At 38.6% G+C, this 26,417-nt stretch overlaps 1 protein-coding gene across 2 annotated transcripts in view; it reads right to left on the reverse strand.

Annotated features, from left to right (window-relative positions):
- Positions 1 to 26,417, reverse strand: part of LOC114161407 (cyclin-dependent kinase-like 1) — a 77,737-nt gene that overhangs the window by 38,662 nt on the left and 12,658 nt on the right. Inside the window, exon 1 of one of the 2 annotated variants that reach the window (XM_028044663.1) lies at positions 1,778 to 2,049. The exons of the other annotated variant lie outside the window; for it this stretch is intronic. The gene's annotated coding sequence lies outside the window, so the exon portion shown is untranslated. Of the gene's footprint in view, positions 1 to 1,777; positions 2,050 to 26,417 lie in introns of those variants that run through there. 2 annotated transcript variants of the gene reach the window in all.

Below are 26,417 nucleotides of genomic sequence, written 5' to 3' on the forward strand. Positions count from 1 at the left end.
TTTATTCTCTGTTTTGATTTGATTTAGCGATAAAGCCAACATATTTTTCACTTTTCTGTGTTTTTACATAAGAAAAACTGTTTGCAAATAATAATTGAAAAAGCAAATAAACTTTTTAAATTATGGCATTGACTATATGAGAATTTTGTAAAAACTTCATCATATTTCAGTCATATGTAAACATGTAAACATGTACATATCACATGTTTTTCAGAATTCTGAGAAAATGAGTAGAATTCTGGAAAAAATAAAAAATCTGAAAAATCGGGGGGGGGGTTCTTTTTTCAGTGTAATCCTCTTCTGTACTCTAATGTGAACACGAATGCTGTCAACAATTAGAAATGCAGTTCAGTGTTGCACTGCAACTTTTAATCTGGTTAGTTTGCGATAATGATTCTGATCATCTTTAATCAGAACAAAGTGAACTTTATAAATATAGTTTCTTTAAGAACCATTTTATTAGCTCTTACTGTCCTTAAAATGCCCTCGATGTTTCTTGGAAATACAAAACCAAATCGCTGACACTGAATCTAATGTGTTGCATCGGAAAATCCGATTCTGACTTCTTTTCAGGAAACTTCAGCATTGCTTTGGAAACGTTGGATTTACTTAGTGTTGTTGGACAGAAGCGAACTGAGAAAAACAAAACGTGCAGCTCAGTTCCTGGCACTGCCTCTCCCCGAAGGGATTCATGCCATCCCAACATTTTTTCCTCCCCATCCGTGCATCTCTTCCACCCCCGCCCTGCCAGCCTCGCCCCCCCAACCTTCTGCCTCTGTACTCAGAGGATTACTGTCAGCCCATGGAGCTGGATTGGGAAAGAAGCGAGCAGGTCCAGACCCGTTTGTAAGTCCCAGACTTAAAGGCAGTGACTGCATGGAAAATTAAACACTCACATTGTACACATGAAAACACAGAACCCACTGACACACAGCCGCGCCTCCACCGCCGCACCATTAAAAGGTGTTACATGGCAGCCAGTAGCTGCCTGTCCATCGGCCGTAAAATCTCGCAAGTTCGAATTACAGAGATAAATTCACTTAATGGAAACACGGCAATAAAAAAAAAAACAAAAAAAAATTCAATAAGTTTTTATGATGATGTGATTTTTCAACTGTATTTAAATTGGCGTATTTTTGCAAAACTGCAATGGAAGCACTTCACATCACACGAGTCACATGTTCAACAACCGGATGTTGCTACTGGTGGAAACGACAAAGAAAACAAAAGGAAGTAATAAGAGGAGGGTGGCCCAGTATAAACAAACTTGAACAAACTTATTAATTTGACATTTTAAATGCTTTTCTTATTTAATGGAAACATTACAATTGCAAAATTGTGTTTTTTTTGTGAAATATCGACAAGGTTTTGCACATAGTTATAAAGTAAATGCAGCAGCTAGTAAGTGGCATTAGATGTAGCATTAGTCTGAGAAATATTTATTTTAATGTAAAAAATTATACTGCAGGCTGTTTAGTTTTTATATATTTAAATAAAATATTCTCACATGGACGTCGCCATGTTGCTTACGCTACAATGCATTCTGGGTAAATTAAGTATGCTAGCTCCGTCCAGCCACAACAGCGACAAGCAACGTCATTAAACCTTTTCAAATTGAACTGGAGCTTGATGAAAGTTGATGGGAATGTAGAGAAAAGAAGAAATGAAGAGGAAGAGGACCAAACGGAGGAAGAGGAAAGAGCTAGCCTAAGAAGTTGCAGGTGTTTGTGCTGCTGCTAACTTCAGCGTCATAATTAAAACAATGAATGATGCGTACCTCTGGTCGGGCTGCGTGATCCGGTAAGTGGTTCCGTAGCTCTGTGTCCGGTTCGGTAAAAGCTGTTATAGTTTCACATTCAACACCAGCGGTAGTAGCATTAGCTCCGTTAGCATTTCAAAGAGCTCCCAGTTTTTCGCCCACCCCGGTGTTTCGGCGTAACATCGGTTTGCGCATGCGCATGTCCACAAGGTAGGACGGATTGTTGGGTAGCACAGGTAGTCAGAACAACGGTGGCGGCTTTAGGAGCTTTGTCGGCGCGGCGCGGTTAGCTCGTTAAGGTAACGGTCACCTGTTAGATCCTGCATCGGTTTTGTACGTACAAATGACTCAAAGTTTTCTGGAGAGAAATGTTGAGAGCTCAAATAGGCTCTTCGGAAGGTGTGTCTTTCCCACTGCGCTCTTCTTTTTATTCATGTGGGAAGCGATCCAGAATCACGTCACTATTTATTTTTTATTTACAGCCAACAGCGACACAGTGTGGCATTATCTAAAATTACACCAGTCAAATGCAATATAAGTAATAACTCAAAAAGTTAGCCTTTCTGTGTTTACTCTGTAGATTCCAGTAAGGCTTTGCGCAAAAAATGAAAAAAAATGGCGACCTCACCATGGATAAAAACAAAAGATAAATAAGTAATTCTGAGTTTTTAGTTAAAAGGAAAATTACAATATATTTAGAGCCAACATGTTCAACTCATCGTGGATCCCGTTATGCTGAGTTTCCACTGACCATAAAATTTTGAAAATTGGAATTATGGACATAAATATGCTTAATGGAAACAAAGCCACGTTTTTTGATAAAAGGTTTTTGTGCTAGCATGAGGTGTTTTTTTTGGTTGTATTGAAAAAGTGCAATGGAAGATGAAGAGGACAGGAAGTGGTAGGAGGATGATGGCGCTGCATGATTTTTAATGACTTATCGCATGAATAAACATATTCACATGTGAATATTAATTGCGTGTCTTATTCAATGGAAACAACACAATTAAAAAAATATTTTTTCAACATTTGCATAATGTTAGCTGCGTCTCCATTTCAAATGTGCACAATTTTTTTGCATTATTCTGATAATGTCTAAAAAACACAATTTTGCAATTGTGATGTTTCCATTAAATATAAAACACAATTAAAATGTGAATAAGTTTGTTCGTGCGATAAGCCATTAAAACCACGCAGTGCCATCATCCTTCAACCACTTCCTGTCGTCTTCTTCGTATTTTCCGGCAGTAGTAATATCCGGTTTTGATCACGTGACTTGTGTAATGCGAAACACATTTACATTTCAGTTTAGCTTAATAAACTAATTTTCATACAGCAGAAAAACCACCTGATCCAAGCGCAAAATCAGTTTTTTGAAATTGGTGTGTTTCCATTAATCTAATTTATTTAAATTAGCATATTTTTAAGTGAAACCAAAGTGTTGTACATATGGAAACGCAACTAGAGAGTGTCATGGAGGTCGCTTTGTGTTGCTAAGAGCTGATCCTGTATCTTTGGGGTCATGCTACCACTAAATTAGGGTAATTTTCCTCCCACTCGGTGCTTGTGGTGAATGTGTCTTGTGGGCAGATAAATGAAGGCGGATGAAACAATTTTCTTATATTTTTTTTTGACAGATGGGTTGCCAGTTTTAGATTTGTAAAGCACACTGTGTGCTGCCATCTTGACGAGCGGGATGTAATTGGTGAGATAAAGAGTTGTTTTTCCAAGAAAACAGAATCATTACCAAACCCCTAACAAGGAAAACACCAGTTTGATAGGAAGACCACAGGATTACAGTTTTAAAACTGGCTACACGCCCCCTCTCCACTCCTCTTCCCACCCCCACCCTCCCTTCTCTGAGAGAAAAAAGGCAGAGCATAAAGGACAGGAGGGTCGTAAATCTTTCATGTTGTTCATCGTGCGCTCCCCGAGGGAAGGTAAACTCGAGTTGGCTCGTCCTTCCGACCAGTGTTCATCTCTCAGCAGCTGCTTCCTCCCAGGCCCTGCAGCATTTCATGGGACCAAAACGAAATGCTGACTTGACATCTCCTGCCAGAAAAACGCATTCCGTCCAAAGAGAAATAAAAGCAACACTTGCATTCACTAAAAACAAGAGTAAGAGGTGAAGTACAGGGATCTGAGGTCAAGCAGGTGTTTTTCACCGCTAACACAATCCACGTGCCGAGTTTATACGACTGCATGAGTAACCAGAAAATTATTCTGTTGTTGCTTTTCATCACTTTTGACATAATTGGTGCTTTAATTACCACCATGTGGCGTGTTTCATCTGGTTTTACCTACAAAACCTGAAGGGTTCAGTTCTCATAATGACCCCTGCACTGTAAAAACACAAAATATCGCAAAGTATTTTTGTCCGGTTTCTAGTTCAAACATGTTAGTGCATTTGAAACAAGACAAAACTGACTTACTTAAGTAGCTTTTCAGCAAGATATAGGAGCTTGTTTCTAAGTGCATAATTACTTAATATTGATGAAAAAGCACTAGTTCCACTGGTAGAATATTCCACTGTTACCTATCAACCTCAGCCAAGCCCAGTCCGTAACCTAGCAACCCAGTTCTAGTTCCACTGGCAGATTATTTCACTGATAACATGGGAAAAATGTCTTGTTATAAGTCAAATAATTTGGTACTTTTTCATCAATTATTGACCTAAAACAAGCTCCAATATCGTTCAGAAGTTATTCGTCAGTTAGGACCCTTGACATAAGAGAAATCCAAGATATTTACTCTAGAAACTAGACCAAAATTACTTGGTAAGATTTTGTGTTTTTTCAGTGTGAGTGTGTTTTTGTTTGTCTTTTTGCAGTGTGGCTCTTTTGCTCGTCGACTCAGCAGCCCGGTTCGGTTGCATGTAACCTGATTTGGTTTGTCAAACGCTGTTTTGGGTTCGGTCTTATTGCACCGTGCGTGACATTTGCGGTGACACGTCCGCGGGTCTGGTGTCATTCCTGACTGATTTAATAACAGACGCTGATGTCCTGCTGCTGCGCGGCTTGAAACACACACAGCTGCTCCAATCCATTGTTGTTCCAGGTGCAGAGCGTCAACAAACACACGTTTCTGCTCCCAGTGACAACAGTCACACTAGGAGGAATCTTTAGAGAACTTCTTTTAATATTTTTTAAACAAAGCACACAAAATTGTAGACAAGAAAGCTTTTAGTTTGTGTTTTTAGTAGCACTGGATTACTATTAGTATTCATTATATTATCAGATGAAGCGCCAGCTTGTGTTAACTGGTCAGAGGGCCGTTCATTTTGAGAGGTTTTCATGACATCAGGGTGTGGCATCACTTTGCACCTGGATTCTGTCCAGGTGTACACCTGTACTTCAAAATACAGCAGGTAAAATACTGGGTCAGAAAAAAAAACACAAGAGGAGTAAATTTCCGCGAAAAAACATGAACATGTTTAGACTAACTTCAAAAAATTTGCAAGAAAAAAACTGGAACTTTGTTAGTTGGAAAAGTGTAACATTTGCAAGAAAAAAACTCAGAAATTTTGTAGAAAAAAGGAAATTTCTGAGGCTGAAAAGGCAAAAATTTGCAATGAAGAAACTCAGAAATCTTGAGAAAATTTTTCTGAGATTTCTGTGCTCCAACAGTTCGGGATTTGCAAGAATAAAACTCAGAAATTTTGTAGAAAAAAAGGAAATTTCTGAGGTTGAAAAGTTGCAAATTTGATTCCTCTTAAGTCAAGTGTACTAAAATATTTGCACTAGGAACTAGACCAAAAATACTTGGTGATATTTTGTGTTTTTGCAAAATATGCACGTGTTATACGAACGCTCCTTGCTTTATGAACTCTCCCACACAGGTGAGCCACAGAGGAAACAAAAGAAATTCACTTCAGAATCCATAAATAAAGTTTGAAAGGAGCGGGCAGATACTCTGCTCTGCACCTGCAGCTTCGCTGCTGTCTCGCAGCTGCAGGTTAAACTCAGATTTTATCACAATCTGAACCAGCCGAGCGGATCTCTTCTTTGTGTCTTTCCTTCTCGCTCCCATGTTTTACTAACCCTGTCAGCGCTTTGAAGATTTCCCCCCTGATTTTAGTTATAATCCTGAAATAAACATGCGACATGAAAGGGGAAGAAAATAACTAGGTGACATGTTAAACTGCTGTTTCTACCTTGTGATCGAATATGAAGCACATACTGATCAGAAATAAAAAATGAAATTATGAAGACTAAAGTTGTACATGAAAAAAGTCATAGTAATATGAAAAAAACCCGTTGAAATAAATACTAGAAATAAATTCAGATAATGAAGTAGAAATATTACAAGAATAAAACCAAAATAATTTGAGAATAAAGTCGTACAAAATAGTACTGCAACTTTATTCTTGTATAATTCCGACTTTATTCTCGTAATTTAATCTGTTTCATATCTTCCCATGGCTCTAATACTCCGTCACGCGACCTTAAACATGCTGGGGAAAAATCATGTCCAAATTGAGAATCTAAGGGGGGAAAACCCAGCAGTGAATTGTTCATTTCCTCTTTGCCAGGTGGCGTCCGCGGCCTTTTGTCGTGGAAATAACCAGTAGCTAACATCACAGCTTTAAAAGGCGCAGATCAAAGGCGGACGGGGAAACTTAAGAAGCCCTTCAAAGTAAAAAACTACAAAGAGAAAGTATGATGCACCATGTGAGAGTGTCTGACTGTGGTTAAAAAGCACACTGCCTGACTCATGTTCTGGCCCTCTCTGAGAAATGTTTTCTAAAAAAAGAAAGGTACCAATTAAACCCCAGGACCGGCTCCTTCTCACGATAAGGCCCCACCGTTTCCTTCCTTCTCCGACTTTCTCCGAATCCCCGGACCCAGAGGGACAGATCCGACCTGGTAAACAGCTCCCTCGGTAATAAACAGAGCACACAACAGGCTAAATGCTGCTTGCTCTCCTTCAGACAAATATGCCTCTAAATAACTGTTTAATTCGAGAGCGCAGTGAGAAACGACGACAGGGGTTCGAGTTAAAACTGCTTTCAGCTTCACTGGAAACACAATCAGGAGCTTCTTATTCTTCTTCTTGCATGTGTGTTTTGTTAAAACTCATTTTATGTCACTCGAAGTTGTAAAAATTAAAGCCAAGAAAAGCAGTTTCATATAAATGGCAGTAAAAAACTTCTGCTGCTAAATCTAACACAAACAAGGTGGAGATTTGGGATTGTTTCCACTTATGTTAGCGGGAAGAAAAATTTGAGTTTAACCAAATTAAAGCAAACTCTTAAGTCAGCTTTGTTTTTATCAGAGGCAGGTAGAGTAGCCAAAACGTTTACTGAAGAGTAAAAAAGTATTTTTACTCAAGTACTGAGTAACTGATCAGATGATCAATCATTTAATATTTAAAAATTACATCATCAGACGGACCAAAATGTTAGGTTAAGTGGAAATTTTGGTATTTTAAGAACCAAAATGACAATAATAGAGTTGAGTTTGACTTTATGTAATAAAGAATAAACAAAGTCATACAAACAATAAATTTGAAACAAAAGAAAACAATTTATCTAAATAACATTATTACAAAATTGCGACAGTAGTAGAATAGTAGGGTCATGCTAAGAAAATAAAATTCTTTAATTGCGAGAATAAAGTCGTAATATTACGAGAATAAACTCTTAACAAAAATAAAGTGATAATATTCTGACTTTTTTCTCTGATTATTTAAAGTTTATTTTCGTAATTTTACTTTTTGTTGGTTTTTTTTTTTTAGAATTTCTTACTATGGCCCTAATACTCCATTGAACAAAATAATGTAATGAGGTAAAGGAAAACATTTTCCAAATTAATTTCTTTCTATATGAAAGTATAAAGTAAGCAAGAGTAACAATACTTCATAAAATTACTCAAGTAAAAGTAGAAAGTACAGCATAGTAAAAATACTCCTCTAAAAGTACTTTTTCCCCCTAAAAGTTACTAAAGTAAATGTAACTAGTTACAATTCATCTCTGGTTTGGATTCAGCCTGAAAAGTTTCTCCTTTTTAGATCTTGTTGATTCTGTTGCAAAAACAGTGAATTTATTGTTTTTGAATTCACCGATAAGATGTGCTAAAGTTGAGAAGACCAGAGAGTTGGACGCACGAAGGCAGTAATTTGCAACCATTGACAAGAATCTGGCAGCTGAAGTGCGTTCCTGCTGCTGCTATCTGCCAGGTTGTGTCATATCTTTTATTTTGGCAGGAAAAAATACCGAAAGGAGAATAAAGTCATGTGGAAATAAAGGAAATAAAAGTATTAAATAACAGATATGAAGCCTAGGCGCAAATTCAAACTGGAAGACTCTTTAGCCACACCCGCATCATCCCATCGGAGCGTATCGCCGCCGACCTATCAACGCCGGACCAAGCCCCGCCTCGCCTAATCACCGACCAAGACCCAGCTGATAAGGACCTCCATTCACGGCGTCTTCCGCTTTCCAGCCGCGCTCAACCCTCCTCCACCCCTTCTCCACCTCGGTTCTCCTGACTCTCCAGGCACTCATCATCCACTGACCTCCACCACCAGTGTCGGGCCCCTGGGGATGACATTCCTAATCTACATCGGGAATGCTCATCCGAGCCTACCGCAATACACAGCTCGATGTCCACAGCCGGGGCCCGAGCGCCAAAGAACTTTTAAATCTGTGTGTCAATAAACCTCTTAATCGCTGTTTTTCTCCGTCTGAGTCTCTCCAGATTGAATAGAAACAAAACTGCTATGGAACAACAAACTGTGGGAAACAACAAGAAACAATGGGAAAATTATGGCCAGAATTGTACAATGGAATACAAGAAAAAATATGAGGAGTAAATTTTTGCAAAAAAATCTCTTAAATTTTGATGAAAAAGATTTCTGAGTTTGAAAACTCACATTGGCTAGAAACTTTGCAAGAGCAGAAGATGTGATAATTACAACTGCATATCAGGGCCACTACAAACAGAAACAAAAGGAGGAGGAGCACGTTCCTGTCAAAAAGTATGAGACTAATCTCAAATTTTTTATACAAAACAAGACAATTCCCAAGTTTGAAAAGCCAAAAATTTGCTAGAAGGAATTCTGGAATTTGCTTTCCGCTCTCCTCATCCCTTTCCCCCGTTCCGTGTAAGCCCGCTCGGCGGTCCGTTCCCCAGCATTAACAGCCTCATGCCCAAACCTCCCTTCTCTCTCTTCTACGCCTCGGTCGACCACGCTATTTCCATCATTAAAGTAGCAGGGCGTGGCGCCTGGCTAGCCAAGGCCGACATCACTGACGCCTTTAAAGTTTTGCCGGTCCATCCCTCCGACTGGCATCTGCTAGGTGCCATGTGGGATGGTTTCCTCTATTTCGCCATAAGGCTTACTTTCGGCTGTAGAAATACAGTACTTTCCGAGGTGCTGTGCTGGATACTTCTTAACGTCTCAAGGCTACCCGCGGTCCTTCATCCACTCGACTTTCTCCTTGTCGACCCCCCCTCTCCCTCACCCGGTTCATCTTTAGCGAAACTCCGTCAGCTTTTCCACTTTCTGACGAAAAAACAATCGGCCCGGCCACGGCGCTCGAATTCCTGGGGATTACACTCGATTCAGTCTCGATGGTCGCCTTTGCCGGCAGATAAGTTTCCCCTTATCCGCGAAGTCTCTCGCGCTTTCGCATCAGAATCAGCAGTCTCAAAACGCCAGCTCCTCTCGCTGCTGGGCCACCTTAACTTCGCCATGCAAATCATCCCCCAGGGCCGGTCCTTCATCTCGTGCCTACTCGATCTGGCCAACTCGGGCCCCTCTCTACTGGACCGTGTCGTCCTGGATGACAGCTGCTGCTCAGACCTCGCGTTCTGGTCGAAGCTGCTCTCGGACTGGGACGGCATCTCCTTCTTGTACGATGACGTCATCCTTTTGGCCAATTCGCTTCAGTTTTTCACAGACACTGCGCCATCCTCCGATTTTTGGTTATTTTTTTAAAGGTAAATGGTTCGCCGGAAAGTGGCCCCCCACATTTCCCCAGTCCGAGTCCACGGCCTTCTACGAAATAGTCCCCATCGCCGTAGCGTGCTGCTCTGGGGCCGTTTCTGGAATAGGATGCGTATCTCAGCCCGCTGTGATAATGCCGCCATGGTCCAGGCCATCAACAAAGGCTGCTCTTCCTCTAGATCGATTATGCCTTTCATTCGCCGCATCACATGGCAGGCCGTACCTAACAATTTCATTATTACAGCTCAGCACGTTCCCGGCTTTTCCAACGCCATCGCCGATGCTTTGTCCCTCTCTAAATTTCAGGTTTTTCGCCGCTTGTGCCCCGCTGCCGACGCTCACCCCGAGCCGATCCCAACCTTCGAAGACCTGGTTCTGAATTAAGCTGCTCACTTCATTCCCTCCTGCGATCAGCCCGATATTACATCAAGTCGGGTCTCGTCCCTTCTACGCTCTCTTCATACACTTTTGCCTGGCCAACCTTTGCCAAATTCTGCTCAGCTATCAATGCGCCCCCATACCCCCGTCAGTATCCACGCAGTTCTCACCTTTATCACTCACTGTTTCAACCACCGTCGATTCAAACTAACCTACATCCTCAGTCTGCTCCCAGGGATTAGTTTCCATGCCAAATTTCAGCAGCCTAGCACATCATCCAGTCTCTTCTCGAACCCCGCAGTGAGACTTCTTCTCAAAGGGATCTCTAAACACAGCTCCTCTAATCCCGATAGCAGAAAACCTATCACTCTCCCCTTACTTAGAAATCTCGTCACTGCGCTCTGCACAGGTCCTTTCTCCCCCTACGTTAAAGCGCTCCTGTCTTGCGCTTTCCTCCTCGCCTTCTACGGATTTCTAACACTGAGCGAGTTCGCATCCGCATCTAAAGAGTTTAATCCGTCCAGAGATTTATCTATCTCCGATCTAAAATTCTACCCTGACCACTACAACCTCCTTATTAAGCACTCTAAAGCGAAAGGCCTTTGCACTATCTCCATTGCACGCACAGACGGTCCATTTTGCCCCTTCCATTCGATGTTTAAAAAGGCATGAACTCAGCCCCGAATCCAAACCCCTGTTTCTTACTCCTGAAGGCTTCCCCATGACTGGTTCATCCGCCACCTCAGACTGATTCTAGCATCATGCGGTCTTCCCCCTAGTCACTTCTCGGGCCATTCTTTTAGAATAGGCGCAGCCACATCAGCTGCCATTTGGGGCGTCCCTACAGCTTCCCTCCTGCAGCTCGGCCGTTGGTCATCCTCGGCCTTCTCTTCTTACATCAGACCGGATCTTCCAGCCGTGCTCGAAGCTCGACGTTCAATGTCTGCAGGTGAGCATCTCGTCAAATCACTGGTGGTGGAGCATCTCGCCATCTTTAACATCTATTTTATATCCAGGAGATCCGGCTGGGCCCAGCAGGCCCCTCAGTTCAGCCAGCGGCCGTTTCATCCACCGCAGGCCCATCCATGCAGCCGCGCCTAACAAGTCTCATCAGACTGCAGGCCCAGCTAGGCCTTGACCCGGCACCCTCTTTTGGGGGGAAGACTACCCTGAGCTTCGCCCGAGCCAATCTCCTGCTTGCGGTGATCCTCAGCACATAGGTCTTCTGCCGGGTCCGAGCGCCAAAGAACTTCGAACCAAATAAGATCTTTCTAACTGATTACTTTTCTCTGTGCGAGTCTCTCCAGATTGAATTCCTATTTTAATCTTCTGAGATCAAAAGTCAGATTTCTTTGAGGGTTTTTTTTGTTTTTCATTGGCCCATTGAAAATCCTTTTTCGTAAGAATCCCACATGGAGTGAGCGTTGAAAATATAAAGTGTATTAAGCTGAATGTGCTGCAGATGTGTGGAGATCTTGACTTGAGAGCTGAGGACAAATCATCTCAAAAGGAAAACAAACCCGGATTACTAACTGAAGTCAGACTTCATAGGATCGTGTCATTTGGGCATAATGAGCAGATTACCAGCAGGTGTTTGGAAGCGGGCTCGGCTCCAAACACCAAGGTAGTGCATCATGGAAGGCAATCAGAGGTGCAGGTGTGAGACCTTCATGCCAAACTTCTGTTGGTCATGGATGCTCTGATCCTTTGGGTTTTATCTTAGGAAGTGGTGGGCGCTGCTAGCTAAACAGTTAGTTGTGCTAGTCATAAAACACTAATCATAAACATTTGTTTCCCTTACGCACTACAACAACTAACACTAAAGCTCTAGTTTCAACCCTGTTGATACCCAGCAAAGAGTCAATAACATAACATGTTTATTTAGAACAGACATTTCACTCTTAGTTTTAGTTTTATGGTTGTTGAATTTTGATAACTCTGTTGCTAATTTTGGCTAATTGAGCTCCGGTTACAAAGCACGCAAGACATCAGTAGACTTAAAGTAATTTATTTATTTTTTCAAGTCAGAAATTTTCACATTTTTTTCAAAAATGTTTGAGTTTTTCTCTTGCAATTTTTTGACTGTTCAAGCTCCAAAATATTCATGTTGTTTTCTTGAAAATGTCTGACATTAATCTCTTTTCTAGTAAATTTTCAGGTTCAGAAATTTTTCCCAAAACATTTCTGAATTTCTTCTAGTACATTTTCAACTTCTCGAGCTCAAAAATGTTCACTTTTTTTGTAGAAAATTTCTGAGAATCTTCTGACTTTTCAAACTCAGAAATGTAATTTTATTTTCTACAAAGTTGGTATTTTGATGGAAATTTACTCCTTTTTTGACCCTAATATGCCCTCGTACTAACACAACCGATGCTTTCGCATAATATGGATTCCCCCAACCTTTGCTTAACCAAACTACCACTTATTTTTTGCCCCATCATTTAATGGCCTCTTCGTTTTATTATGCGCTGAGTCCAGGCTTTTCCTCAGCACTCCATCCCTGCTGCAGTGTCTTCCTCATCATCACCTGGAGTAGCAACAGCATCAGAATCAACGTTCTGGTCACCAGCAGCACCAGTAGCTGCTTCCTCTTCCCCACCAGTAGCTGCAGTAGCTTCCTTGCCACTTCCCTTCGGTTGCAGAGTTGCTCAGTGCCAGGTTCCTCTGCTCCATCTGCACATGCACAGCCCAAGTAGGACTCATTTGGGGTTTCTACCGATCCTGGTCCAGTGCCTAACTAGTTCTGGTGCTTATTCAGCTCCAATTTGATGGTTTCCACTGACTCATACTTTAGCTCTGGCGTTGTAAAACTTCGACTAACAAAGCGCATGAGCCTGTTTTGCAAATGTTTCTTCGTCAGCATCATCATCATCTCCATCATCCTCTCTAGTATCATCAGCATTAGGGCTCATCCACGACCTTTCTCTGCGGCTTCAAGGTCAGCCTCCACTGCTTCTCTACTGCTGAATTTAAATTAAATGTTTTCAAGATTTAGAAAGTGTCTGAACTCTGTATGAGGTCCTTGAAAGTGTTTGATATTCAAACTGTACATTTTCTAGACTTTGATTAAAAGCCTAAATTTGGAAAACATTATTTACAGTTGAAACCAAATATTTTCACACACTTAATTAAATTACGCTTTTTTTCACTGACTGAAGTGAAATCAGACAAAATGTTTCAGTTAGAATTACAAAACTTATTTCTATTTGCTAAATGCCAAAACTTTGCAAAGACATTTTTTAGAGATTTTTTTTATTTTGTGTTTTAGCATTTAATTGATCTTTTTAAATTTAATATTTAATATTCCGAATTGTGGCATATGGATGTTTTTTTTTTTTTTTGTTAAATTAAAGTTTTGTTTAAGGTTGAGTCAGGTGTCTAGGATATTTGACAGACATTTTAAAACATAAAATTTATATTTTAATTTACCTTATCTCTGCTGTAGAACAAAAATTAACAACAATAATAAATATTATATAATATTCATAACATTTAGGATATTGTACACAAACTTTATTTCCACAAAACACAAAATTGTGCGAATTCAAATTACAAAATAAATTTTATTAATGGAAACAAACTAATTTTTAAAAAAACACACACACACAACTTTGCCCTATAAAATACAAAACTCACGTTTTCAATCACGCGTATACGCACGAGGCTAATATTGTCCGTCCAACATCGACCTCTAGTGGGGATTCAGAACAACGTCAATTTTGAAAAACACGTTTTTGCACTGAGGTGGCGTTTCAGCGATATCAAAACACTTTATTCACATCGCACAAGTCACATGATCAACAGCCGAATGTTACTTTCTACTGGTGGAAACCACGAAGAAAACGACAGGAAGTGGTAACAGATGATGGTTTGTTTTTGTTTTTTTCTGGCTCCATCAGAGTTCTCACAACAAAACAGTTCATAAAAAGTTGTATAATTTCAAAATGTTGTGTCCGTAGCTTTTCTGTAATATGGCAGACTACAATTTCCCCAAAATATATAAAACCGCTCCCAAGTAGGCGCTGTCCTTCCAACACCTGAATGAGACGCTGACATTTCCTCTGGTGGCTGATAGAGGATGAGATTCATCTCAGAAATGTTTCCATTAAATTTTCATCTTTTCAAGCTCAGAAATGTACTTGTTTTTTTGGTTTTTTTGCTAGAAAATTTCTGCGGGTGTAGCTGCGTTTCCTTTACAAATGTGTGCAAACCCTTATTGATATTCCCCTGATGTCGGAAAAACACATGTCACAATTGCGGTGTTTCCATTAAATAAGAAATTAAAATCATACACATTAAAAAACACGCCGTGCCATCATCGTCCCACCTCTTCCTGTTGTCTTCTTCATGGTTTCAAGCAGTAGTAACATCCTGTTGTTGATCATGTGACTCCTGTGATGTGAAAAAATGTGTTGCAATTTAATCTATTTTGATACAGCTGATTTAGTACAAAAACTACTTTTCAAAAATCTTGTTTCATATATACTGTATATGTTTTTATATATATATATATATATACATATATATAAATTAGCATGTTTCGATTTATCAAATTTATTTTCACAACTTCTGTGTTTCCAGTAAGTAAGAACTACAATTAAAATCACACGTACATAACTTTGTTCACCTAATAAACCATTAAAAAACACGCCGTGCCATCATCCTCCCACCACTGTTGTCGTGGTGTTCAACAGTGGTATTCCTGTTGTTGTTGTCTTCTTTGTGGTTTCCAGCAGTAGTAACATACTGTTGTTGATCATGTGACTCCTCTGATGTGAAAAGAAGTGCTTCGATTGCAGTTTTGGGAACTACATCTATTTCAATGAGGCTGATTTAACACAAAATCTTCAAAAAAATGTGAGTTTATTTTATTTTTTTGAAATTAGCGTGCTTCAATCAATCAATTGTATTTTTGTAATTTCAAACCTGCAGAATTTTATGGTTAATCTAATGCAGGTTGTGTCACTAGTCATTGAACGCTGAAGGTAGACTTTAACACACAGCACAGGCATGCAGTTGCCTCACATGTTGACACCTAATATTCAGGTTTTGGGGGTTTGAGGGAGCTCAGGGTCTGTTTTACGTTAGTCAGCCGTGATCTGTGGCCTCCGGTGTCAGCGGCGCTCCCTGCCGTATTGATGGGTGAAAGGGTTATGACAGCAGAAAGAAAGCCTCTCCTCCCCTGCCTTCATTCAGAGGGACATTAGGGTCATCACAGCCCTCCCTTTCTTCCCCTCCACCAGCTCTGAATTCCCAAATGAACAACACATTCCTCCCTCCCAGTCCTGTTTATGACATCCATCCTTTGAAGCCGCATGTGAGTTTTTTTGGGTTTTTTTGTGTACGTGCACGGCTGCATGAGTGTGTGTGCTGTCTTCGAGTAAATTAACGCCAAAGTTTCAGCGCCGCACACGTGCGCCGGAGCATCGCCTGCGATCGTGCACACCTGTGTGGATTTGATAAGGATGCACAGCTGTGTGGCAGCTGTGTCTCGCTTTGCAAAAATCAAGGCTATTTGGGTTGCAGAGAGGGTGGAGGAGAAAGCTGTGACTCATCCGCAAAACTTGGGATGCACTCCTAAAAAATTACAGAGAAAGGGTGTTGAGACAAAGGAAAAAGTGTATGTTTTCTTTGTAATTAAAGTTGACCTAAAGAGGGTGGGGGTTTGTTGCGCTGCAAAAACACAAAATCTTACCAAATATTTTTTGGTCCAGTTTCAACTGCAAGTATCTTAGCATGCTTGAAATAAGACAAAACTGACATACAAGTAACTTTTCAGCAAGAGAGTGCAGCTTGTTTTAAGTCAATAACTCCTTAAAACTGATAAAAAGGTTCTAGTTCCACTGGCAGATTATTCGCTTAAAACATGAAAGAAATGTCTTGCTATAAGTGAAATGATGGGCCAATATTGATTTTTAAATCATGCCAAATTCACATTCTGCACGTTTTTGTGTTTCAATTTGAGTTTCTACTGATTCTAAAAACACAAAGTGCTTGAAAAACACACAGCTGTTTTTGGAGATAAATTTATGTTTTTTGGTGCCTTAAAAATGAGCCGTTAAAAAACCTTCAGATTTTAAAGTTACAAGTCAGCAGGCACAGCCCCGTTACCGGGCAACCCCAGCAGAGTTCTGCCCGTTACCTGGCAACCCCAGCAGAGCTCCAGCACGTTTGGTCAGCTGGTTTTATGTGCTGTACAACGGCTGCTGGAAAAGACAAATGTTTCATCGTTGAATTATGATTCGGAAACCACTTGCTGCATTCTTTTTGGCTGTGCAGAAGGCTACACTAATGCTTTTCAAAGATGTACGTTTGTATAATAGTCCATCTGTTTGCATCCATTTTCAGGTGTGAGTGTAAACAATGAGTTGGGGGGCGTGGCCACAATGCAGCATATTTGGATTTAAAGTGACAAGGCTCCCTAAAACAGCTGAAAATAGGCAGAGATGAGCAGATTAAAATCTCATTATCTAAGAATGATTATGGTGCCAAAAATGTAATAAACACATTTTTTTATAACCCATAGATCTATTCTAACCTGCTCAAGGAAGTTTAATAAGTCACGTACTTAAGACAGGCTCCTATATCTTGCTGAAAAGTTACTTAAAAGTCAGTTTTGTCTTCTTTCAAGTGTTCTAAGATGTTTTTAATAGAAACTAGACAAAAATATTTGGTAATATTTATGTGTTTTTGCAGGGTGGGGAGGTGTAGCAGTGGCAGAGGTCAAAGCTAACTGAGTCATTCCTTTACACCCATTTCCTGTGACTGGGCCATGTTGGGTGAAGTTCTGGGTTTGGTTTATGTAATCCTTCTGATGCACGCCCTTCCTACAGAGGCACGCATTGTTATGCATATGTATGTCGCATGAACTCATCAACCTGCTGTTTATTTCAATTTAAAATAAATCAGTGAGGCTATGTCAAAAACAGAAAGATAAGTCCTAAATCAAACATCTTGTGTGTCTAAATAAAAACCCACACCCCTTTGTAGTGAATAAAAGATATACTGTAATTCTGTGTTTGGTGATGGATTTAATAAGATTTAAACTGTCTAAATATTCTTCCTTACAATTTTTCCTGCATATTTATATTGAATCTAGCCCTGCGGTCGATTCAACATGCAGAGGCCTCCGACTTTCCATGTAGGAGTTCTGACTTCAGGGGATGTTCCATTAATTTTTTCCAACTTGGGATTCGGAAAAAAAATCATATCTTCCCCCGTTTGGAGTTGCCAGCTAAAATATTTTTGGGAGTGATCACTTTAATGGGGGAAAAAGAGCAATAAAAATGTCAACTTCCTGTTTGCAGGCATGCTAACAACAGCCACTGCACAACTTGCTGCTACTTTTAAATTTGCAGTGAAAAAAACCGAGAGTCCAAATGATAAAAAGATCTTTCCACTGATATCTCCATCATCCAGATTGCAGAAATAAAAATAAAGTTATCAAGTGTTTGCTGAGGGAATTAACTTTGATCTGATTAAAAATCCAAATTATGATTTGAAAACTTATGAAATGAAAAACCAGAACATCATGGTGTAAAATAAGGCATTTAACTGAGAAGCAAGTTCAAACGAGGTACAAATAAAATGAGTTAAAATCAAATTAGATTCAAACAAGTGAAATTAACTTTGATTCACTAAATTAATTCTGATTTCTTTCACTAGAGTTGATAGTTTCAACATTTTGCTGTTTGAGTTTTGCTGGAAGGAGATGAAGATCTGTGGCACTGACTAACAGTTGTCTTAATTAGTTAGCATTAGCTTCAGCTAGTTTTTTATGTGCTTAGCAATTTAGCATTTGCAGAGCTAAGAGTAATACTTGGCCAACAAGTGGTTACTGAACCTAACTGTTTGATTAGCAGTGTCCACCCTTAGTAAATTCAGCTGATTTTATTGCCATTGCAATCATGGCGGCCATTTTCAAAAATCAAAACATTATTAGTAATTATTGTCTGATTTTCATCTTTAGAAATGGCGGCCATCTTGTGGCTAACAGGTTTTCTGTTGTTGTTGTTTTTAACAAAGCAAACCCCTGGGAACAATAAATGGTATTTCTATTGTATTCTAGTCTGTCCTAACTGGAAAAACGTGGAATTTTGAAAAGGAAAACGGAGCAATATTGCCACAACATTGATTTATAACCGTCAACTTTTATGACAAACAGTGGTTAGCCAGAGAATTATCACTAAAAAAAAAAACCAAATGGATCAGGCAGTTGTTTCTGGATGGCTCACAAAAAACAATCATCATCATCATCATCATCATCATCCAGTAGCATTAGCCCATGTAACAGCAGTGTTTTTCTGAAATAAGTGATGGTGGAGCCAGAAAGAGGGAACGATCCTCCGTGCGTCAGGGAAAAGGCACGCTTTGGTCTGGCATTCAGAATCCTGAAAGCATGATTTGTAGCCGTAACTGAATGTTTTGCTAATGTGGTTTTGCTGCTTTAATTTAGATCAATCATCTTAAATACTTTCTCAACCACTGATTTTCATCATGCTTATTTTCCGTATGTAATAGTTTTGCTTTCGGGTTCTTTTTCCTGCGCTTCAAGGCGTCGAACAGATAAATCAGACTTGACAACAGCTTCCACATGGATTTTAAAAAAAGGAGGGAATAGTAAAACAAAACCTGGATTTTGACAGTATAATTAACTCACTAATTAGCTTTTTCCCTTTAAAACCGGAGTCAGTTAAGTTGGATGTTTGCCACTGCGGTCCAGTGAAACAAAAAAGGGTGATATCTGCTTCTATTTTTTGTAGTAACACCTGAAGAACAGATGTTTCATCACCTCGTGTGGTCCTCGTTTTCGCCGCACCTACGCGTAGATCTGGAGCTTTCTCCTCAGCCTGGCCACCCAGGAGAGCAGGATATGAACTAATACTTTACAGTAAGGAACTCCACTCCCTAGAGATAAAAAAACCGAGGCGCCCGGTGATGAGTCTGGAAGGTACCCAAAGGTCTACCAACAGTCAGTGCTAACCTGCAGGAAAGTCCACCAGCAAAAGCAACAGGAAAAGGAAACTCTCCCCCCACAACATCCTGGATGTATTTGTGCTCCACAGCTAGTACTGGCACGCTTCGTTTAGGACACAAAAGCATCTGCGTTCCAGTTTCTCCAAGTGTGAAATTATTTGGCGGTTGGGAAAATAATGGCTTCAAAAACACAAAATCTTACCAAGTATTTTTGTCTAGTTTCTGGTGCAAATGTTTTAACTTGAAATCAGTGACTTTTCAGCAAGATATAGTAGCTAATTTCTTAATGTTAAAACACTTACAACATGAGAAAAATGTCTTGGTATAAGTAAAAGAATCTACCAGTGAATCATTGATTAAAGCAAGCTCCAGTATCCTGCTGATTAGTTGGGATTAGTTATTTTCATAAACATTGACTTTTTAAAAATCAACATTAAGGAATTATTGTCTTATTATTATTGTATTTTCACCAATTCAGATGAAAAATAACCTTTTTCATCAATATTAAGGAATTACTTACTTAAAACAAGCTCCTATATCTTACTGAAATTTTGATTTAAAAGTAAGTTTTGTCTTATTTCAAGTGTAATAAAATATTTGTGATGGAAACCAGACCAAAAATAGTTGGTCAGATTTTGTGTTTTACACATGCAGTTGAAGAATTGTATGTTTGTACGCAAACAAATTTTTTAATGTAGATTTTGTTCCTGTAAAATGTTTGATTCTGAGATTTTTGCTTTTCTTACTTCAAAACTTTGAGACTTTCATTCTACAAATTACTGCGGTATAACGCAAAAACTAAAAATGTTACCGAGTATTTTTAGTCTATTTTTAAGTGCAAACATCTTAATACACTTCAGATTAGGGACGGACAAAATGGCTGAAAAATGGATTACAATACAAGCATTTCAAATCAGTCGATATCGATAAATATTTATGAATTATTTTGTTTTAAATATCTGAAATACTGCCAAACCTTTCCTGTTTTATCCACAGTTTTCACTCCACACCGTTGTTTTTTACTTTTAAGCAGTTAAGAGGCACAGTGGGGAAACATTAAACTGCTTCTGCGTCAGTTACTCAACAGGCTGTTGCTAGGTAACCAAAGAGTGAGAGAGTTGCTAGGTAACCAAAGAGTGAGTGAATTAGTTGGTGTCAACCAACCTAGTTTATCTATCTAGCCATGAGAGGCTGAGCTGCTAAAGTACATCTACCGGTTCTGAATCGGAGATCAGTGGATATTCTATATATTGAATATTCTATCAGATTTATTACATATTGATCACACTGTCTATCGCTATAGATATTGTGATTGATTTATTGCCCAGTCCTACTTGAAATAAGCCAAAACTAACCCACAGGTAAGTTTTCAGGAAATATAAGAGCTTGTTTTAAGTTACCAATTCCTTAATATTGATGAAAAAAATAACTAGTTTTACTGTCAGATTTTTTCCCCACTTATAGCAAGACATTTTCCCCATGTTCTAAGTGAAACAATCTTCCATATTTTCATCACTATTAAGGAACTACTAACTTAAAACAAGATCCATACTTTGCTGAAAACTTACTTATAAGTTAATACACTTGAAAAATGACAAAACTAAGACATTTTCACTGGAAACTGGACAAACATAATTAGTAAAATGTCGTGTTTTTGTTGTGTAAAGCTTGTTTCGAACCCTAGTCTGGCCTGCTGATGTCTCACCACTTCGTATTTGAGCTTCTCACACCATTTCAGACGATTTTTCCTGCCATCGTTCTCTCAATAACCTAACCTCTAAGCTGCCTGCAGGGTTGTATTTTTCTTTCATGTCCTACAGTCATGAAATGGTCAGAGTGTGTCGAACCAGACAGCCTGAGTCACTCATGATGCTGTGTTTGCTTTTTGTGGGAAATCTTGACCATGTGTCGTTCATTGGTCATAAACAGGAGAAACAGAGGCTGTGAAGTCAAATAAACTGGCCGCAACATGTCGCCGCTACCGTCAACTGCTAAACGGGAAAAAAAACCAACATGCCAGATGAAAGGAGAGCGGCTTCTCTGCAGACTCAAGGTGGGCGTTTCTAAAGAGCAAACACTGATTGGATTGTTCCAGCAGCTGAAATCTGGCAGAAATCACTCATCTGCAGTGGCTGCAATAAAAAGTTAAGGTTATGGATACACTTTATTTGTCTCATGGCAAGTGTAAGAGACTTTAGTTTTGTACTTGTGTATATTTTTATCTTGTTTTTGTTCCTTTTTAACTACTTATTTCAGTCTTATATTAATTCAATAACCAAAACTGACTTTGTTTTAAACGTAATGGTAAAGTATCAACATTTAGGCCTTCTTATAAACCTCTAGATATTCAAACAGTACAACAAAGTATTAGGGGAAAACTAACAAAATAAAATGTAAAAAATATTACGAGAATGAAGTCGAAATAATAAAAGAATAAAGTCATGGTTTTATGAGAATAAAGGCTTCATATTATGACTTTATTCTTACAATATTAAGACATTTTGCTCATATTATTACAACTCATATTAGGAATTTATTCTTGTAATCCCATGACTTTATTCTTTTTCTTAGTATGGCCCTAATACTTTGGCATAAAACAGTGTTATTTACACTGATGCTTTTGTTTTGAAATGTAACCAGACATTCTCTGGTGTATGTCAAAAAACTCCAAACGTTTAAAGTTTGTGAGAGAAAAAAAAAGAGAGATTAATTTCATATATTTTCTAGAAAGTACTTGGAGATGTTTGACTTTTAGAAATTTTCTGAGTTTCAGGAATCAAAAATGTCCATCCTTTTGAGCTCAGAAATTTCCAAGTTGTTTCTAGAAAAGTTCAAAAGTTTAAATAATACAAGAATAAAGTCGTAATATTACGACTTTATTCTTGTGACTTTATTCATATATTATTACAACTTTATATTTGCATTATTTCGACATTATTCTCATATTACTTTATTTTTGTAATATTGTGTATTTATTTTCGCAATACTATTACTTTATCTTTTGTTTTATTTTGTTAGTGTTACCCTAATACTTCGTCGTACCTAAAATCCCACCGCAAAATAGTGTTATTTATGTTGATGCTTTTATTCTGAAATGTAACCGGACGTTCTCTGTTTAGAGAGGCGGTAAGAGAAGTTAGCTTGTCCGCTAATGTCGGACAAGCTAACACGATCTGCCTGCCGTTATTATATCTAAGTTTAAATTACCCACAAGTGTTCCTACACCCTTTGTTACAACAGCAAGAGATAAAAACATAAAATAAAAGTTTGATGTCATATGAGAGAGCTAGCAATATTTAAAAAGAGAAAGAATCGAATGACAGACGCTATTCCGTTCGGACCAAAGGGCAGGCGCACAGTTCACTGCGGCTCTGCTTACGTGCCGCTGTCACCGATAAATAATCCTCCTGATTGATGGGCTCAGCCGGTGGACGGGTCTGCCTCTCTAGCATGCTAGCACAGTTGTAGGATGTGGGAGTGACAGAGTTTACCTCCAGGTGAGGTTAACACAGCTTTAGAGAAGCACTGAATACAAAACTATCAATCAAGAGCCTGTAAATGTTGGAGCTGAAAAGGATAGAAAGAACATCTTGGGTTACACAACAGCGGCCACCCATGACGCAGCTTTTTATTGCTTTCTGGCAAAAATAAATAAATCACAAATTAATCCAAAAATTACTGACACTTCCATCTGATCTAACATCGTAAATCATAATGGATACAAAATGCTGCCAAAAAGTGTAAAAACTTTCATTTAATGCATTTTATTGGGATTTTATGTGATGGAACGACACAAGTAGCGTATATAGATGCCTTTTGGCTAACTTTTGAATATTTTGTACTATGTATTGTACATTTTGAAATACATAAACAATAACGCCAACAAGCATGCAGATGATGAAAAGGAGAGGACTTAGGATGGAACCTTGAGGAACTCCACAGATAATTTTATTCAGCCTAGATGTGCAGTTACCTATGGACACAGAAAAGGGTGTTTTTTTAAAGGTTTTTTCTTTTTTTTACAGTGAAACACCACAAAACCACCATCATTTCACTGCAAAACAGAATCCTACCAAGTATTTTTGGTTTCTAGTTCAAGTATCTTACCACACTTGATATAAGACAAAACTTACATACAAATAACTTTTCAGCAAGATACAGTAACTGTTTGAAATCAATAATTTCTTAGTACTTGTTCCACTCACAGATTATTTGACTTATAACAAAATGTCTAGTTGTAAGTGAAATAATCTAATAATGAAACCAGTACTTTTTTCATCAATATTAAAAAATTATTGACTTATAATAGGTTAGTATTTCTTACTGAAAATTATTTGTAAGTTAGTTTTGCTTTATTTCAAGTGTACTAAGATATTTACACTGGAAAGAAGAGTACAATATTTGGTAAGATTTTGTGTTTTTGCAGTGCTGTCTGTACAACATGATTAATGTTGTCCTTACACTGCAAAAACACAAAAACTTAGCAAGAATTTTTAGTCTCATTTCTATTGCAAGTATCTTATTACACTTGAAATAAGACAAAGCTAACTGACCAAGAATTCTTTCAGCAAGATAAAGATAAAAAACTTGTTTTTAAGTAAATAATTCATTAATATTGACATCTTCCTGGCATGAGTGGCTATGAAGTTGGATCATGTTACCAGGTGGAAGGATGAATAGGTGGAAACCAAACACTGAACCTTGGGGAACACCCTGGTGTAGAGGGGCTACAGTTTACATAGATAAACTGTTACCAGTTTATGAGGTAGTACTAATATGGAGCTAAATTGGGGCCATAAAGTTTGTTCAAAAGAAAAAAGAATCGAAACTTTAAAATTATTTTGAAACAGGAAAAAAAAAATGATCGGAAAAGTAGTTTTGAAAATTTTTCTCAGTTTCCAAACTTTTTTTTTTGTTTCATTCTTTTCAGTTTCAAAATAATTTGTCAGATTAATTTTTTTTCTTTTGATTAAACTTCATGGCCACAATGTAGCTCCATAAACTAAAACCAAGACAGTAGTTTCAAATATAAAAGTTCTAGTTCCACTGGCTTATTATAAGTGCCAACAGAACTAGAACTTTTTCATCAATATTAAGGAATTACTGACTGAAACCAAGCTCCTCTCTCTTTCTGAAAAGAAATTTTTAATTTGGTTTTGTCTTATTTCAAGTTTACTTAGATATTTGCAAAAATATCTTGTAAAATGTTGAGGTTTTGCTGTGTATTTCTAGATTAAGATTAAACTACACGCAATTGGACTCTACTTACTAATTAGACAACTTTAAAGGGAAGTTGGTTGGACTAGATTTTATTAGAGGAATCAGGTTAAATACATGCTGCACTTTCTTTTTAGATCGGTCTGTCTCAGGGATTCCCAACTCCAGTCCTTTAATTCTCCAACACACCTGAATTAAATGGCTGAATTCATTCGTTCAGCTTTGTTGACGCCGTGTAACGAGCCGTTCATTTGATTCATGTTCTCATGAAATTCTAACAAAATACATCGAGGTGGGGGCGTACCGTGGTGGCGGAGTGGTTAGCGCGACCCATATTAGGAGGCCTTGAGTCCTCGTCGCGGGTTCGAATCCCGGACCCGACGATATTTGCCGCATGTCTTCCCCCCTCTCCTTCCCCGTTTCCTGTCAACCTACTGTCATATAAGGGACACTAGAGCCCACAAAAGACCCCCTGGAGGGGTGAAAAAAACATCGAGGTGTGTGATTGTAATGTGACAAATTGTAGAAAAGTTCCATGCTTTTTGGAAGGGAGTGTACAAGCGGTTCTGGAAAACAATGTGAGATCATTGGAAATGTTTGCTATTCTTGGATTAATTCGGGTGTTTGTTGTCGCAGGGAAATGAAGAGTTGCATCGTGGGTGGCCGCTGTCTATTAATACATCCCGGATGTCACCATCTTTCTTTCCTTGTGCCCACACACGTCAACCTTTTCAACTTGAACGTTTACAGCCTCTTGATTCATGCCGTCTATTTCACATCTTCCAGTTCCGTCTATCTGTTGTCCTTCGTAAAAGTTTCTGTCGCTCTCTCTCCAACCGCACAGGCATGGGTTTGTTTGCCTGAATTTCTCATTTCCTGTTTGGGGCGTGTATCCCATCCCTTGCTCTCGTGCCCAGCATACATCAAACACCAAACTGCTGCTGGAAAAAAAGGAGAAGAAGAAGAAGAAAGAAAAAGGGAGGCAGGGGATATGCTAAAGGCATATAGCTCTGAGAATGATGGCTAAATAAGATGTGAAGGTGAGTGGTGGATCGGAAAATCTTTACCGATGACACGCGGAAAAACCCCCCAAAAGAAAGTGGAAAAAAGGAGGTTGTAAATGCAAGGTGGTTATTTACTTAGAAAGTCCAAATAAGGCAAAAGAAATCCTCAGAAAGATGAGCTCATCCTGCAAGAAGGCTTTTTTTATCCTTATCTAACTTTTGAGGAATGTGAGCTGATTTCACTTCCCATTGTAATCTGCTTTTATTTCGTGTAATTATCTGTTCAGCCGGTTCTTTTTTTAAATTTCCTGTGGTGCCAGTCAGTTGAATGAGAGAGCTGCTTGAAGTTAAACAGCCCAGAAACTTTGTCCTCCGGTCTGCTTCACATTTTCACCACGAAGAATCAATTACAGTCAGGCTGTGTGTGGGCTCAGAATCAAATATGGAGTCATGGTTTAAGAGGCTAACATAATTATCCTTACTTTATTAGTTCAAGAGTCCTACTTGACTACTTCTTGGGGAGAAAAAAGTAGATTTTTAAAGCATTTAATCATGCTAGTGACTAAATAAACTGAATGAAATCTACTTGAATTTATTTATAAGAAATGTATTAAAATGTAGAATAATATGCAGTTATGTGTCTAAATAAACTGAATTATAAAGTGCTGGTTTTGAATAAAATTTATAGTGCTGGATCATAAGTTTACATGCAACAAATACATTTTTTTTCTAACTATCTGAAGTTAATTCAAACTAAACTTCTCTTGTTTTCGGTTAGTTAAAATCACCAAAATTATCTCTATTTGCTAATTGCCAGAAAACCTTGCAAAAGGATTTTTTATAGAGATTATTATCAGGAATAATTTTCTTTTAAACTGTATGACTGGGGACAAACCTCTAATAAAGTGACTAGTTGTCCATCACAAATGTGCGCAAAACTTTGTCGATATTCCACTGAAATAAACACAATTGCACAATTGCGGTGTTCCCATTAAACAGGAAATGCAATTAAAAATCACACAGAAATAAGTTCACACAAGAAATTATTAAAAAACATGAAGCTCCATCATTCTCCAACTACTTCCTGTCGTCTTCTTCTTTGTGGTTTCCACCAGTGGCAACACCCGGTTGTT

The sequence above is a fragment of the Xiphophorus couchianus genome, chromosome 18, assembly GCF_001444195.1.
Source record: "Xiphophorus couchianus chromosome 18, X_couchianus-1.0, whole genome shotgun sequence".
Classification (NCBI taxonomy): Eukaryota; Metazoa; Chordata; class Actinopteri; order Cyprinodontiformes; family Poeciliidae; genus Xiphophorus; species Xiphophorus couchianus.